The sequence below is a fragment of the Hippocampus comes genome, unplaced genomic scaffold (assembly GCF_001891065.2).
Source record: "Hippocampus comes isolate QL1 unplaced genomic scaffold, H_comes_QL1_v1.1 scaffold527, whole genome shotgun sequence".
Classification (NCBI taxonomy): domain Eukaryota; kingdom Metazoa; phylum Chordata; class Actinopteri; order Syngnathiformes; family Syngnathidae; genus Hippocampus; species Hippocampus comes.
This window is the reverse complement of record NW_017804903.1, coordinates 55456-69466: the sequence shown is the minus strand read 5'-3', so window position 1 is coordinate 69466 and position 14011 is coordinate 55456. Positions and strand designations below refer to the sequence as shown.

General features: G+C 45.1%; 1 long non-coding RNA gene across 1 annotated transcript in view; it reads left to right on the top strand.

The window, feature by feature from the left end:
• LOC109524257 (uncharacterized) overlaps window positions 1–14011 on the top strand; it is a 110963-nt gene that overhangs the window by 62110 nt on the left and 34842 nt on the right. Inside the window, exon 9 of the long non-coding RNA XR_002169929.1 lies at window positions 338–499. This is a non-coding gene — a long non-coding RNA (uncharacterized LOC109524257). The remainder of the gene's footprint in view (window positions 1–337; window positions 500–14011) is intronic.

Here is a 14011-nt window from a genome sequence, read left to right as displayed (position 1 = left end):
GGTTGGCCACCCCTGAACTAAGGCATTCAAGATGCTGTCATTTGAGACACCACTGTACTCTTTCTCATTGTGTGGGTGCGCATCTTTTCATTTCATTACATTTCACGAAACCGTTTTTTTTTTTTTTTTTAATACTACAGTTGTATTTGCATTAAAAAAATCAATCAGCCGCCTTGAAAGCAAAATCATATTTGGCAGACTTGCTTCGAGCTGAGCCCTGAACTCCAGTCCGGGTTTTGCTTCGTACCCGTCATGTGCTGCTTGTGTTCTCCCTCTTTCTCTCTCTCACACACACACACACACACACGCACACACACCCGCACGCTCCGTGATGCAGGCGAACACACGGAGCCATGCAGCGGGACACTACGACGGCGTGTCGGAGCCGGCCACACAAGTGACGTCCTCCCACCGCATCCGCGCCGCAGTCGTCTCAACGCGAAGGAATATCGCGCAAGGCTTCCTCCTCGCGAGACGGACGCCGACCTGCGTCGTCAAGGTAAGACAATTAAAAAAAAAAAAAAAAAATGCGCAAAATGTTCAACACGCTCACGTTGGTGCGCAAAGCGTTTTCAGTGCGCGTGTGAACGTCACTGCCTTGTGCGTGTTTTTTTTCTTTTTTTTTTAATATAATGCTTCAAAGTTTTTTACGCTCAGCCGCTTAGTGTTAAGTGATAACGAGGCAACGACGGGTGTGCATCGAATCAACCCTGGCCTCACGTTTGCTTCACCCTCGTGGCTTTGTTTTCGAAGCGGCACGAACGTGTTTGGGCTGATTGCGAAAAGGGGAATGCGTGAAAGTGCTCGAATTGGCAAAAGAGTTGAAGGAGATTACTTGTCGGATCTGCAAGTGCGTTCAAAGACTTAATTACACGGGGCGAGAGAATTTATTTGATAGGCAGTCGAAGCAACGGTGCAAGTCAGTGGAGGGGGGGGGGGGGTGAAGAGTTCTTGATCGGGTAAAAGGCAGAGTGAAGGCGCTTTCACACTAGCGCCCATTACATAGCCACTCCTAAACCAGTTCAAGCCTGATTCGGTTGTGGCTAAAATGCATCCAAAATCCAGATGTGGTGAGCCGTCAAATCCAGAATCGCAATTGCTATTTTATTGCTCCCCCCCCCTTTTTTTTTTTTTCCCCCCCCCCCCCCCGCCACTTTTAATTAACTAACTAATTAATTAATTAATTTTTGCTTTTCACTCCCTCGCGCGGTCAGCGACAATAAATTGTCATTTTTGGGTGGGAAAATATTTTCCTGAGCGGTGTCGAGTGTGTGAAACTGTTTGACTGCCATGGACGTTTCTATTTGTCAATTGGAATCTAATCAACTGGAATACGGTAATCCCTCGCTGTTTCGCGGTTCGTTTATTGCGGCTTCAGTGCATCGCGGATTTTTTTCAAACATATTCATTAAAAAAAAAAAAAATCATATACAGTACTGTATATGTTTCTCTATGTGACTCGCTGTTGTTTTGCAGCTTCTCGCGGACTGTTTGCGGACTTTTTATCTGTATATGTTTATTGGTCGCTACTTCGCGGATTTTCGTTTATCGCGGGTGGTTTTGGTGCCCATTAACCGCGATAAATGAGGGATTACTGTATTGGTGTCAAGTATGTTTTTCAACAGTTAGGAATGGAACATAATTTCCCCCCCCCCCATTTGTATAACATTAATTACTTATAGATGGCATCGTTTCATCGCTTTGTATTTGACAGCACAGTTTTTGAGTTGATGACTCTGGAAGGGAAATATATATAGTAGAACAATCTCAAGAAATGATGATGCAGTTCATTTCATGGAGTTGATGGAAAAACCTTGGCATGTTTCTTTTTGCAAAAATCAAATTTTCTCAGCTTTTTGGGCAGAAACCGGTGTTTTTGGGGGTGAAAGTGACTTCTTTTGCTGATGACTTGTGAATGGGGGAAAAAGCAAAAAAAACAACCTTTTTTTTCCTGGTGGAAGAATTCTGCTCTTTCTCATGGTTGTTTTTAGCTGCTGACATTATCACAGAAAACAGGATTCTTGTCGACTGTAACGTTCAGAGTGAACAAAAATCCGAGTTGGCCCAAACTTTGCTGTGGTTGCTGTTGCGATTTCTGTGTTGCGTTTTGGTTCGCTTCTATTTTTGCACCATGTGAAAAGAAACTGAAAACACTTGTTTGGTGGAAATGAACTGCCCTATTTCGCTCATCATCGTCACCATCGTCATCATCAATCTTCCGCTCCTTTGAGTTCATTCAGCTTTCTCGCACCGCTGAACCTCCTTGCAAGCTGCCACGTCTGTGATGTGTGTTTCTCGCCCCCCCCCACCAAAATAAATAAATAAAATAAAAAAAATAACCTGCCGCCACAAGCAATCGCTTGTGAAATTCATCAGGCGCAAATGACCAGCGCCCACATCTGTAAAAAGACTCTCAGGACCAATTCCAGCTGTGACGGAAAAGGATCTCTCTTGCGCGATTTTGAAACGCCGAGTCGGTTCGCCGAACAGAAAGTGAGCGTTTTTAATTGGTCGAGGTTTTACTATTTAGCCGTCGCTAATGCAACGAAATCATTTTTTGGCCCAATGAAGTGAAATTGGATCGTTTTGCACTTGGCCCACCGGTTGGGGGATTGTTATTCCGGCGACAGCAAGATCCAAGGATGCGAGGAAGGACAGAGGCGAAGAGGTCAGTCGTGTATGGAGAAGCCATTAGCAGATTAGCAAAAGCGAGCGCGCCTTTGGAGTAATACAAAACAGCAACGCCGAGCCGAGTCGCGTACGGCATTTGAACTAATGAGGTGTGGAGCAAGAAGCGTACTTAATGATTTTCACTCCCTCTTTAACTTTATCTTCTTGCCTGCTGTTGAAAAGCACAGCGAGGCAGGGAATTTTTTTTTTTTTTGAAATCTCAAAGAAGCAGCCCGCAATCAGTTGATCTTTTCTTTCCACGACGATTGTTCCGCCCATCTTAAACACGCTCTGCCAGTTATAAGCAGCGCCCCGGCTCTCGCCTGCCGCATTTAGGCCACGGCGGCAGCGGCAGCGGTGGCGGCGTAGCCGGCATTAGCTGCCTTGGCGTCTTTGCCTGCAGATAATGATGGGCTCTGTGCTCAACTCTCCACCCTTTTTTTTTCTCCCCTACCAGTCCCTTTCATGTGTCCTACCCACACAGCTAAACCTCCTTGCAGACCTTCACATTTGAGCAAGTCGTCCGCTACATATTCACGGTTCAGGACGTATTTACGAAATTCATTGGTTCTGGAAGAAATTTCTTCAGTCGAAAATTTTGGAAGTCGAGACGCGTTTTCCATGTAAATGCCCTAATCCGTTCCAAGCCCCCCCAAAATTCAGACATAAATATTTCCTAAAGCATAAAAATGCAGCAAAATATGGAACAAATACATGTTACAATTAGATTATTGCGCAATAAATGAGAGTTTTGCATAATGTAAAAAAAAAAAAAAGAATAAAGAGTCCCAACATTTTTGCCCTATGGACCGGTCTAATGTCAGACAATATTTTCAGGGATTGGATAAATACAACAAAATAATTATGATATGACCCGCATGACAACTGTGGAATTTTCGAAACAGAACAATCAACACGAATCACGACACGAGGAACGTCCTATCTGGCCGCAACACTCTCTGGTCGCTATGGTAATGTTTAAACGTGCCTTCAAAATAAGATCCACGGCAAATACAAAGTGCATGAAAAATATGACTCACCATCGCCGCATATTATGTAGAGTGGGCTTGGGGCGTGGGAGTCTCCTCTTGAGATAATTCCGTATTTTAAGTCGGACTTCTGATACTGTCTATTAAATGGAGCCTTCTTTTTCTTGAAAGTCGTAGGCTCCTCTTCTGTCTCCTCGCTTGGCCTTTTTCCCTTTTGTTCTCTACTCATTTTGCTAGCTCCCGGGTTTCATTTTAGCGGTAACCGATCAAGCGCGCCTTGACCTGTGTCAAGTGTGACATATTGTAGACGGATGTAACAAAGAATCCGGTCATTTTTCAAAATAAAACAGCTTTCAGATTCCGAAATGAATAAAACGGAAGCCATGCGAGTTATTTATTCTTTCTGTGCGGACCGGTACGGTCTGCGGACCACAGATGTCCAGCACTTTGTCTGCTGCAGCGGTGGTTGTTTTCACCCTTTCATGCGCCCTGTAACCCGATCACATGATAAGCTGTCCACTGTAGTAACCGCTGACCCCGAAAGGGTTAAAGTCTTTTTGTAAATACAGTTGAGTGGAGTTGTTTTGTTTTTGGCTTTCCGCGGGGGGACCGCGATTGGCCGTGATCTTAACTTGTCTCGCCTCAGATTTGATTACCTCAAGGCCAAGAGTCGCAGCGGTGTTGTGATGATGCTGGCGATGATGACAGCACTGATGAGTCAGCAAAGTGCGCGCATCCTGGCTTCCAGATCTGTTCTCTTTTCTTTTTGGGCTGCGTTTTGAATTCCAGTCTGGCCTCCCCTCTGCGGTTCAGAACAGGAATTCTTCTGTTGATATCCATTTGGCTCGAAGGGACTCCATCCTGCTGCAGTCCTTCACACTTAGCCGCTTCGAAGAGTCGTGCGGGAGCTGTCAGCAGGCTGCTTTAATTCCTCCCCCCCTACAAAAAAAAAAACAAGCAAGTGATCAAGCAACGTATTACCCCCAGGAAACCTGTCCAATAATTTTTTTTCGCTCCTGCTACAATTTGTAATGTCTCTAAACACGGAGGAGAACTTCCCCGTGGAGCCACTTTGGTTGATTCACTCTGCGTAACCGAGAATCAGTTTTTTAGCTAAGTGTGCTAATCCTTTCCCTTTTCAGATTATCTGCCTTTTTGAGGCGTTTAAGGCTCATAAAGGACACTTTCAACTTCTTAACTAGCCCACATGAGGGGGATTCAATGTGTTTCACAGGAAGGCTTGAGCTGTCATCTAAAAAAAACCCGCAAGTAGTTAATCTTTAGAAATAAATGCCGGTATTAATTTATTTATTGCTATTTATATTCGTCAACGGGAATCCAATCGTTGACCCGCCAGAGACGACTACATTCCTCAAGCGCGTTTCTCAATGGGTTACGCGTGGAAGAGGGTCTCGCCCAGCTTCTCCGTGAGATTCAAGGTTCTACCCGACCGTGATGATGAACAGATGCCATCAGATGGCAGCGTTGCATTGTTGATTTGAGATCAGCACAGCTTTTGAGTGGAGGCGAACAAGCAGGGGGCGAATCATTTTGTTGCTTGAAGTCGAACTCGTTCGGGCAGCAGGCACCCGCTCGAAATAGAGTACGGCACTGTACATGTATGGTGTAAAGCACTGGTGTCAAACCCAAGGCCCGGGGGCCAGATCTGGCCCGCCACATCGTTTTATTTGGCCCGCGAAAGCAAATCAAACATGTCTACTTCCATGATGCCTGCTAAAATCTCCAGCCAACATTTCAAAATCTCAAATGTAATAAATAAGAGACGTATTGTCAACATTTTCTTGGAACCAAACCCCTCATTACAGTAACTTGAACAATAGTTGGATAAACCATTATTGAGTTTTTACATTTGGTTTCAGTCAGAATGGCCCTCGAAAGGAAACGGTAACTAAAATGCGACCCACGACGCGACAAAAATGGATTTGACACGCCTGGTGTAAAGAATATGTGTCGTGGTAGTTGGCAGAATGGGCATGTGTGTGCGTTGTGGTCTCGATTTGTCATCTCGATTGATGTGGTGGGTCTGCACCATATACGGTGAGTTTCTGAATTGCCGATCTGTAACGAAATGATTTTTGCCATCAAAATGTTATTTGATGTCGTTTGAAGGGCCACATAAGCAAAGACTATTTACAGCAAATCACTGTTCTGCTTGCTCCTCCACTTAAATTAAGTTAAACCACAAACCAGGCAGGGGATTTACTGTCTGTCCTCTTCAATGCCAGCGGTTTTCTGTATTCGCAACACAATTTTTGGAGTCCATCCAAAAAGTCCCCGATATGACGCCGGAGCTGAAGAGTCGCCGAGGTCACCGCGCTGCTTCGACGCTAATCTGCCGGAGGGTGTTTTTCTGCGCGTGCAGCAGCAGCTTTTAAGTCGCATGCTATTGCATCACTGACGTCAAGCGTTGTTTACCTTTGCAGCTTCCCTTTCCTACCCACTCACGGCCTCTAGGCTTGACTTGGGACTCTCCACCTTTTTTTTTCCTGTGCCCATTGCACACGAACCAACAGTCTGGTGGCGGCTTCGGATATTTCCAAATAATTGGCAAAAGGTTTATGATCTGTTCTACTGACTGGTAGCGCCATTCCAGCTAGATCCCGAGTCAACTCTTCTGCAGATATGAAGACGTAGTGCCGGAACTGTCAAGGGCTACCCGCGTTATTCCCACTGGGAGGCCAAAGGAAAGCCGGTCTTTGTTTGCCTTTCAGCGACCGGAGCATGCTCGGACTGCGAAAGGCCACGAGGATTGTTGGCTAACACAATCCTCCAAGGGGGGGGGCTTCTGGCCCCGCCAAACCCCAACGGAGACGCATGCATAGTCCTTCCTGTGCCAGAATCAACCGCTGCATGCTAAATTCTGTTTTGCTCCAGCACTCAGGCAAGCTTGTTAGTCCAAATGCAAACTGACTGCTCACCGACTGGCTTGATGGGTCAGTCTGATTGACAACGCCGTCGTCGGTCAGTGTCCCCTCAAGGGAAGGAAAAGTCATCGCGGAAGTTCCTGCAGAGGAAACATTGTGGGCTTGACTTATTTCTCCGTTTAGCCACACGTTTTCGAAAGAGCCGCGTGCGCTGTTGCTTTGTTTGGCTTCCTACTTTGCATCAAACGCTGTTGGCGTGTTTGTGCGGCAGGCTCGCATTCGACATGCAGACCGAAGCTCGAGGAAGGTTTTTTTTTTTTTTTTTTTGCGTGGCCTGTCTCCTCTCCTGACAGTGATCGGTGGAGATGGCTGACGTCTCTCGTGAAAGGACGCTGACAGGATGTAACGGTTTTGACAGGAGCTCGTAAAGATTCTGGGATACGTGGAAAGTTATACGGACGAGTCGAGACTGTCAGGCAACACGGTGCACGATGAGCAAACGCAATAGACGTCATTCCCGGATTTTTATGTCCGTTTAACCCCAGTGAACTTGTGTTGACATCATCGGCGGCTACCGCGACGTCTCATTTTGCCAACTACCTCGACGGCTGTTGCTGTAGGAGGAGGCCCTTGATGAATCAGAGTTATGACGAAGATCTCCCCGAAGCCGAGGGCTGACATTCGCTTTCGAATGGTGGGCGGGTGTGATCACAGTCACATTCGGCCAAAGTGTCGTTTCGCAAAGCTGCTGCGCGTCACTGATACGAGGGGCTCTGCTTTTTTTTTTTTTTTTTTTTTTTTTGCAAGTAAGCTACTCCAAAGACCATCGGTGAATCCTGAAATGCTAATGACACACCTACCGTATTTTCCGCAATATAAGGCGCACCAAAACGTATTCATTTTTCTCAAAAGCCAACAGTGCGCCCTATAATCCGATGGGCCTAATATAAAGAAACTGTAACTCTCTTTACATTCCCAATTGAGTTGATTCCCTGTTCGTGTTCCTATGCCATCGACTGGTGATTATTAGCAGGAAGCAATTGTAACCTAAAAGGGTTCTGCCCGTCACTAATTGACAGGCGCATTCGCCAAGACACACTCCAACAGACAACTTACTTTGCGAGCTCTGCGCAGCTATAATGAACCAAAGATAATCCCAAAAGCATCGTTAACTACTCACTCAACGAAGGAAGAAGGAGACAAGCAAGACTTTTAGGGATTTTTAGCCCCTTGTGGATGTGAGCCCATAAGGTTTGCGTGCCTTTTTGTTGAATCGTCTTCATAACTTGTCTTTCATTCATTGTTTTGTAATGCCATTTGGATTTATATGTTTCATGTCCGTGTTTGTGGCCAGTTCTCAATGTGACAGCTGCAGCGGTTGTGAAGGCTCTATATCAATAAAGCTGTATTGTATTGTATTTCGTTTAGCGTAGCACCATCTAGTGGATGCATAAGCGCAACCACAGCCATTATTGTAGCTTCTATTCCGTGCTACTTTTAATGCAGTGTGCCCGATATATGAAAACAGTTTTAAAATAGGCTAGTCATTGAAGGTGCGCCTTATAATCCAAAGTGCCTTATAGTGCAGAAAATACGGTAAATGTCCTAAAATGCTGCCATCATTTCCAACACAAACTCTACAAGGCAAAACAGCTGTATAATGATGGTTCGGCCTTCTCCCAAATGTCATTCAGGTTGTTAGCGTCGCTTTGGGAGGGCCAGACTGTCACGTGACCGAGCATCCTAGAAAGTCTCCGTGATCGCGGCGCGGGGTTTATTTAAAGCGAGGAGCTTTATTTAAGAAGCTGTTGGCTGAGATAAGCCGCCAAAAGGTCCAGCTCTAAATGGACTCGTGGAGACCGTTTGAGGAAGAGCCCTGCTTTCTGCTTTCAGCGCTTGGGTGTGTGAGGTGGGGGGGGGGGGGGGGGGGGGCACAGGCGATAAGGGTCGACGGAATAATGGCCATTATAAAAGGGTCATATTTTGCGATGGCAGGCATTTCATAGATCCCTTCACTTTTTGAATGGGAAGTAACAGTTGATGCTGACAACACTCTGTCAAGTCAGCGCGCATAATCGCACTCAAGGCATCCTTTTATCAAACGCGCCCAGCGTGGCCTTGCTTTCATCCGTCCTCTCACGATGTCCTGCATATCCAAAGTGGCGTCAGCAAAAACTAAAAGCCCTCTTCTTACCTCGATACTGAATTAACTCTGCGGCAGGAACGATTATTGGCAAACTTCAAACTCTTGAAACTCAGACAGGCCTATCACAGCAAAACCACTGGGGAGCTCAAGTCCCATAACTTGACTGGAGTCAGACTTTAGCTGCCAATTTTAGGAGTAAACACTAAACCCGACTTCACTTGACTTGGATTTGGTATTCATGAGGCTTGAATTGACAGCTTGACCTGATAAATCCTGCCTGGTTACATTTGAAAATCAGCATTTTCAAGGCTGACGTTTTATTAGCTATGCTAACGTCACAATTTACAGACACGTAAGCTACGCTAAATTCACAATTTACATACACGTCAGCTACGCTAACTTCACAATTTACAGACACGTAAGCTACGCTAACTTCACAATTTACAGACACTTAAGCTACGCTAACTTCACAATTTGCAGACACGTAAGCTACGCTAATTTCACAATTTACAGACACTTAAACTACGCTAACTTCACAATTGGCAGACACGTAAACTACGCTAACTTCACAATTGGCAGACACGTAAACTACGCTAACTTCACAATTGGCAGACACGTAAGGTAGGCTAACTTCACAATTTACAGACTTAAGCTACGCTAACTTCACAATTTACAGACATGTAAGCTATGCTAACTTTACAATGTAAAGACACGTAAGATGCGCTAACTTCCCCATTTAGCTCAACAACAGCTGTTCAAACACGAAATTTACAGACATGTAAGCTATGCTAACTTTACAATATAAAGACACGTAAGATGCGCTAACTTCCCCATTAAGCTACAACAGCTGTTCAAACACGGATGAAGCTTCTTGTTCGTGATGCGTTTACTTGTGAAGACAAAGTAGAAACAAAGTGAGTGAATACAAACGCTGGTTTGGTACCATTAAAACAAACCCATGAGATTGTGAATGTGTTAATACAGCTAACTAGCGTAAGTACTGTACAGAAATGTGTAGCTCGCTATAAATGTTCTAAGATTTCGGTGCTAGGTTACCATCATATCTTTTAAGTGGCGCAAATATACGGTATGGAGGAGGAATTGGTTTAGTGATACATCATAATATGACAAAACACATTTTGGGAGGTTTACCTCAGTCTCACAACCATTCTTTTCATGTCCATTCTCCCCGTGCACATGTAGTACAAGCAATAATCCTGATTTGGCTGCATGAGCCGGAGGATTAGTCTGGATTATCAAAGAGAGCAGATTTCACGACAGCAATCATAATAATCGATTTTCTATTTGATCCCAAAGCCCAGCTTTGGGGGACATAATTATCGCGGCAAGGAAGTGGCTGAGATTCTTTCACCTTTTACCATCAATAATAGAAGGGGGTCCAGATTGTGGGCCGGGTGTTTTATATAGACGAACTGCGAGGGAAGGCGAGGGCCACCCCCCACCCCCCTAAAAAAAAAAACTCTGCCACAATTCATTTCACGCTCGACGGAGCTCCGCCTCCGAGACGGTGACATTTACATGGCCTACCATAGCGCAGCCTCTTGCTGCAGGCCCAAGGCGCGCTGGCTAAATCGGGCACCAGGGCCCATGAATGAGGGACTGCAATGTTCCTTCCATGACGATATGATCATCATTGATGCTAAGTGATCATCTGATGGCATTTTAACGATAATGGCAGCATTGTGCGGCGCGAACGAACAAACCTCTCTCACAAACGCGTCAATGTCAAAAACAGAGGAGGGTGTTATCATTGGGGCCGCTGGGATTATCTTCGCCAAAGCCCAACTGGTTGCTTCTTAATGTAAACCTTGTGAGGCTAGTTAACCCCTCTTGCCTGATTTTTTTTTTGCCGCGCCGGACGCTAATCTGATTATCTTTCCCACCACCAGTAGCTCACGTCCAAAACGGCATGAGCGTTTCTGTTCCCGTTGCGATCTCAAGTGGCTTTCTTTCATGATATCGGGGCCACCTAGCAAACGCGTGGAATTTATCCTCACCCGTTTAGTGGCACTTGGAATATTTTTGTGCTCATGTGGAACGTGACAAATGGCCGCCGTCTTCCATTTTCACAATGCAAAAAAAAAAAACCCTCAATTTCTCTGGAGCCCGGTGTCTGATTTTCAAAAATGTTGTGACTCAGTAGGAATTTCAACCTGACTCAGGATTTTTTTCTATCGACATTTTTGGGTAATTTTGTCATGTTGCTATTGTAAGGCCCCCAGATGCAAAAAGATGACACCAAACCCCTGGCTAGTGGTTACGGAGTAACTCACTGTCGACGATAAAAACTGGATGATAAAGCCTGAATTTCATACCATAGTAAAAAAATCCCTCACGCTATCTATCGTCATATAAACAAAAATGGAAACATTTGATAACCATCTGCTCGCTTCATGATCAGACATTCCCGAAATGATTTTCACACTGAGGCAGCTACGATGACATCACCCGTAAGCGCGATCGATTTGGTCGATTCCAAGTCGAAACCGTAGGCCAATTTTATGTCAAAGAAGTGTCTGTGTTGAACTATGTTGATGTATGTTGACTAAGACGCTGAGGTCTTGTATCTTGCGGGGGAACTCAGTTTAGCTTAGGTTGCTAGCAGAACTTTATTATTGTTGTTATTTGGATCTTTTCGGACATATTTTTCCTCACTACCACATTGTATGACCTTCGACTTCAAGTACCCCTGACCTCAGACGACGAGCGTATCGAACGCTGATGTTTGCATATTTTACCGCATTTACTGTACAGCAGGGGTGTCAAACTCGTTTTTGTCGTGGGCCACATTGTAGTTACGGTTTCCCTTGGAGGGCCGTTATGAATTTTGGGAAACCATATACATGTTTAAATCACCGCCACATATTACATTACATTACACAACAAATTGATCAATAACTATTTTTACAATCAGAAGTCAATTACAATGATTGTTATTGTGGATTACATATGACAAATTGAAATTTTGGTTCAGACTTTAGCAAGCATTATGGAACTTGACGTGTTTGATTTGCTTTTGTGGACCACACAAAAGGGTGTGGCGGGCCAGATCTGGCCCCCGGGCCTTGACTTTGACACCTGTGATGTACAGTATTTATATTCACGTAAAAGCTGTCATAAAAAAACAACAAAAAATTGAGAAAAACGTTTGCGAGGAGGGAACACTCCATCAGGACATTTTTTTTTTTTTGTCACCGTGCATGCGCTTGAACGGTTTCTCACTCCCGTTATTGGTGCGATGCTTCACTTTGCACCTGCGTGCAGTCGCGTTCCCACATCGGGGATCTTTTGAGACTTCTTTCGATGGTCCATATTCTTTCACTTTAATGTCTTCCCACCAGCCCGGCGTGAAATTGTCCAGTTTTCCGTGCGACAAGGCGCGATTCCCAATACCGTCGGCTTTGCAAGCGGCAGGCTATTTATTATTGTCTGCTGTTTTCATCCAACATTTGGAGCCGTGACTGCAATCCAGTCACGGGCAGATGGACGGCGTGACGGAGCGGGCCGAGCGCGCCAACCGCAACATCTCGACCTGCGCTCTTGCCACTCCATCCAGCCCCGGCAGATGACTGTGCGCCTTTCGTCTCCTGGAAAGCGGTAAATCTCGCCATGGCGCGCATACAGTATAAACGGCTCTAATGAGGTGGTAACAAAAGTTATGGATTCATTAGCGAGCGTGTTGTCCCGGCAGGACTGCGAAGCAAAGCGAACTCGGCGAGGTTACGTGCGTAGCAGATGGCGACTGCGTGTGTGTGCGCGTGTGTGTGTGTGTGTGAAGGAGTGAATGCTTGCTGGTTGTTTATATCCACACAACCCGATGCACAAGGGGACAAAATGTGACATTGAACAGCGACGCGCCAGCTTCTGTTTGGTTTCATGGCAGCGGAGGTTTAATCGTCGACGCCTCCCTCGTGCGCGAGGATGAGGATTTGGCGTTAGCATACGTCGTCTTGTGTCTCACGGCTGCGACAATCAAATTGTGAAAGAACATAAGAAGGGCCATCGTGACTCTTTTTCTTCTCGAAAATTGAGTATCAAGTACAACTTTATTGTCGAATGTGCTGTACAGCACAGATGAAATTTCCTCCCTCTTAAACAGACACCAAGAGGAGCCGCTGCGGGTGCCCATGAGTGTGTAATTCTGTTCTAGCGCTGGCACGTATATCCAACTCTGTGGAAAATCCAACCTTTGTTGATTTCTTCGTCGTATGACTTAAAAAACAAAACAAAACATGATTTCATATGACTACGATGTTCGACGAACAACAAGATTTATTTTCATAAAATTCGTCATATATATCAGGAAGCAACCAGCAGTCGGCCCAAATAATGAAAGGCTAACTTAAGGATGGGATTCCCCGTGTTAGCAAAATTGGCGTGGCGTTTTTGTTGTTTGTTGACCTGCTCGTATTTGGAAAGACGAATTTATCGACGACAGTTTGTTTTCCTTCAGTACAGGATGGTTTGTCCATTTGAATGGGAAGAGGTTTCGCTCTTGAGACTCATTCATCCCATTTCCAAATTTTCTTCTTTATTTCTTTGTGGTCATTTTGACTTCCTAATATTGGGATAAAAAAACCGTTCATTTTCCAAGATCAGCGATTTTTTTTTGGGGGGGGGGTATTTGAATTGCGCTCTTGCCCATTAACTCGATACAAGCTACATTTGGGATTATAAATCTCCCCATTACCAGATTTAGCACGACTTTGCACTTTTAATGACGCTGACGCATCACAAATGCTGTTTTGCTAATGAAACGATGCGGCCAAAGCGCAACACGCGCGCTAAAGACAAAGCCGAGAAAGCGAAGGAGCGAAGGAGTGAGGACGCCGCGCTCCCCACCGAGGGGAAAACCAGCCCGAAAAGACGCTGATGGGAAGACGGCTATTTATGACCAATCTTCTTGATGATAGCGAGACTATTCAGGCTTGTTCCTTGAATGACAGGCGCTACCATCAAACGCCCGGTGGTCCTTTTTTTTCCCCTGCTTTGCCCAAGATGTCATTTTCCGACTCTTCAATGTCACACCTAATGGGTTGCCTGTTGATACATTTTGAAATAATTAGTCGATCAGTCATTTGTTTATCCACTTGCGTGCATCTTTTAGGGTTGAGGACGGTGTACAACGGTGCCAGGAAAGGAAAAATATCACTTCTCTAATATTGTACTTGATCAAAACAGAGCTTCAAAGCATAATTTTAAAAAAGAATGTCAAGAATTAACCAGTTTGTGCGTCATGATTTAATGCTGAAATGCTTCTACTTCCGGTATGTCCGTCACGGCTGGAAGGAAGCAGGATA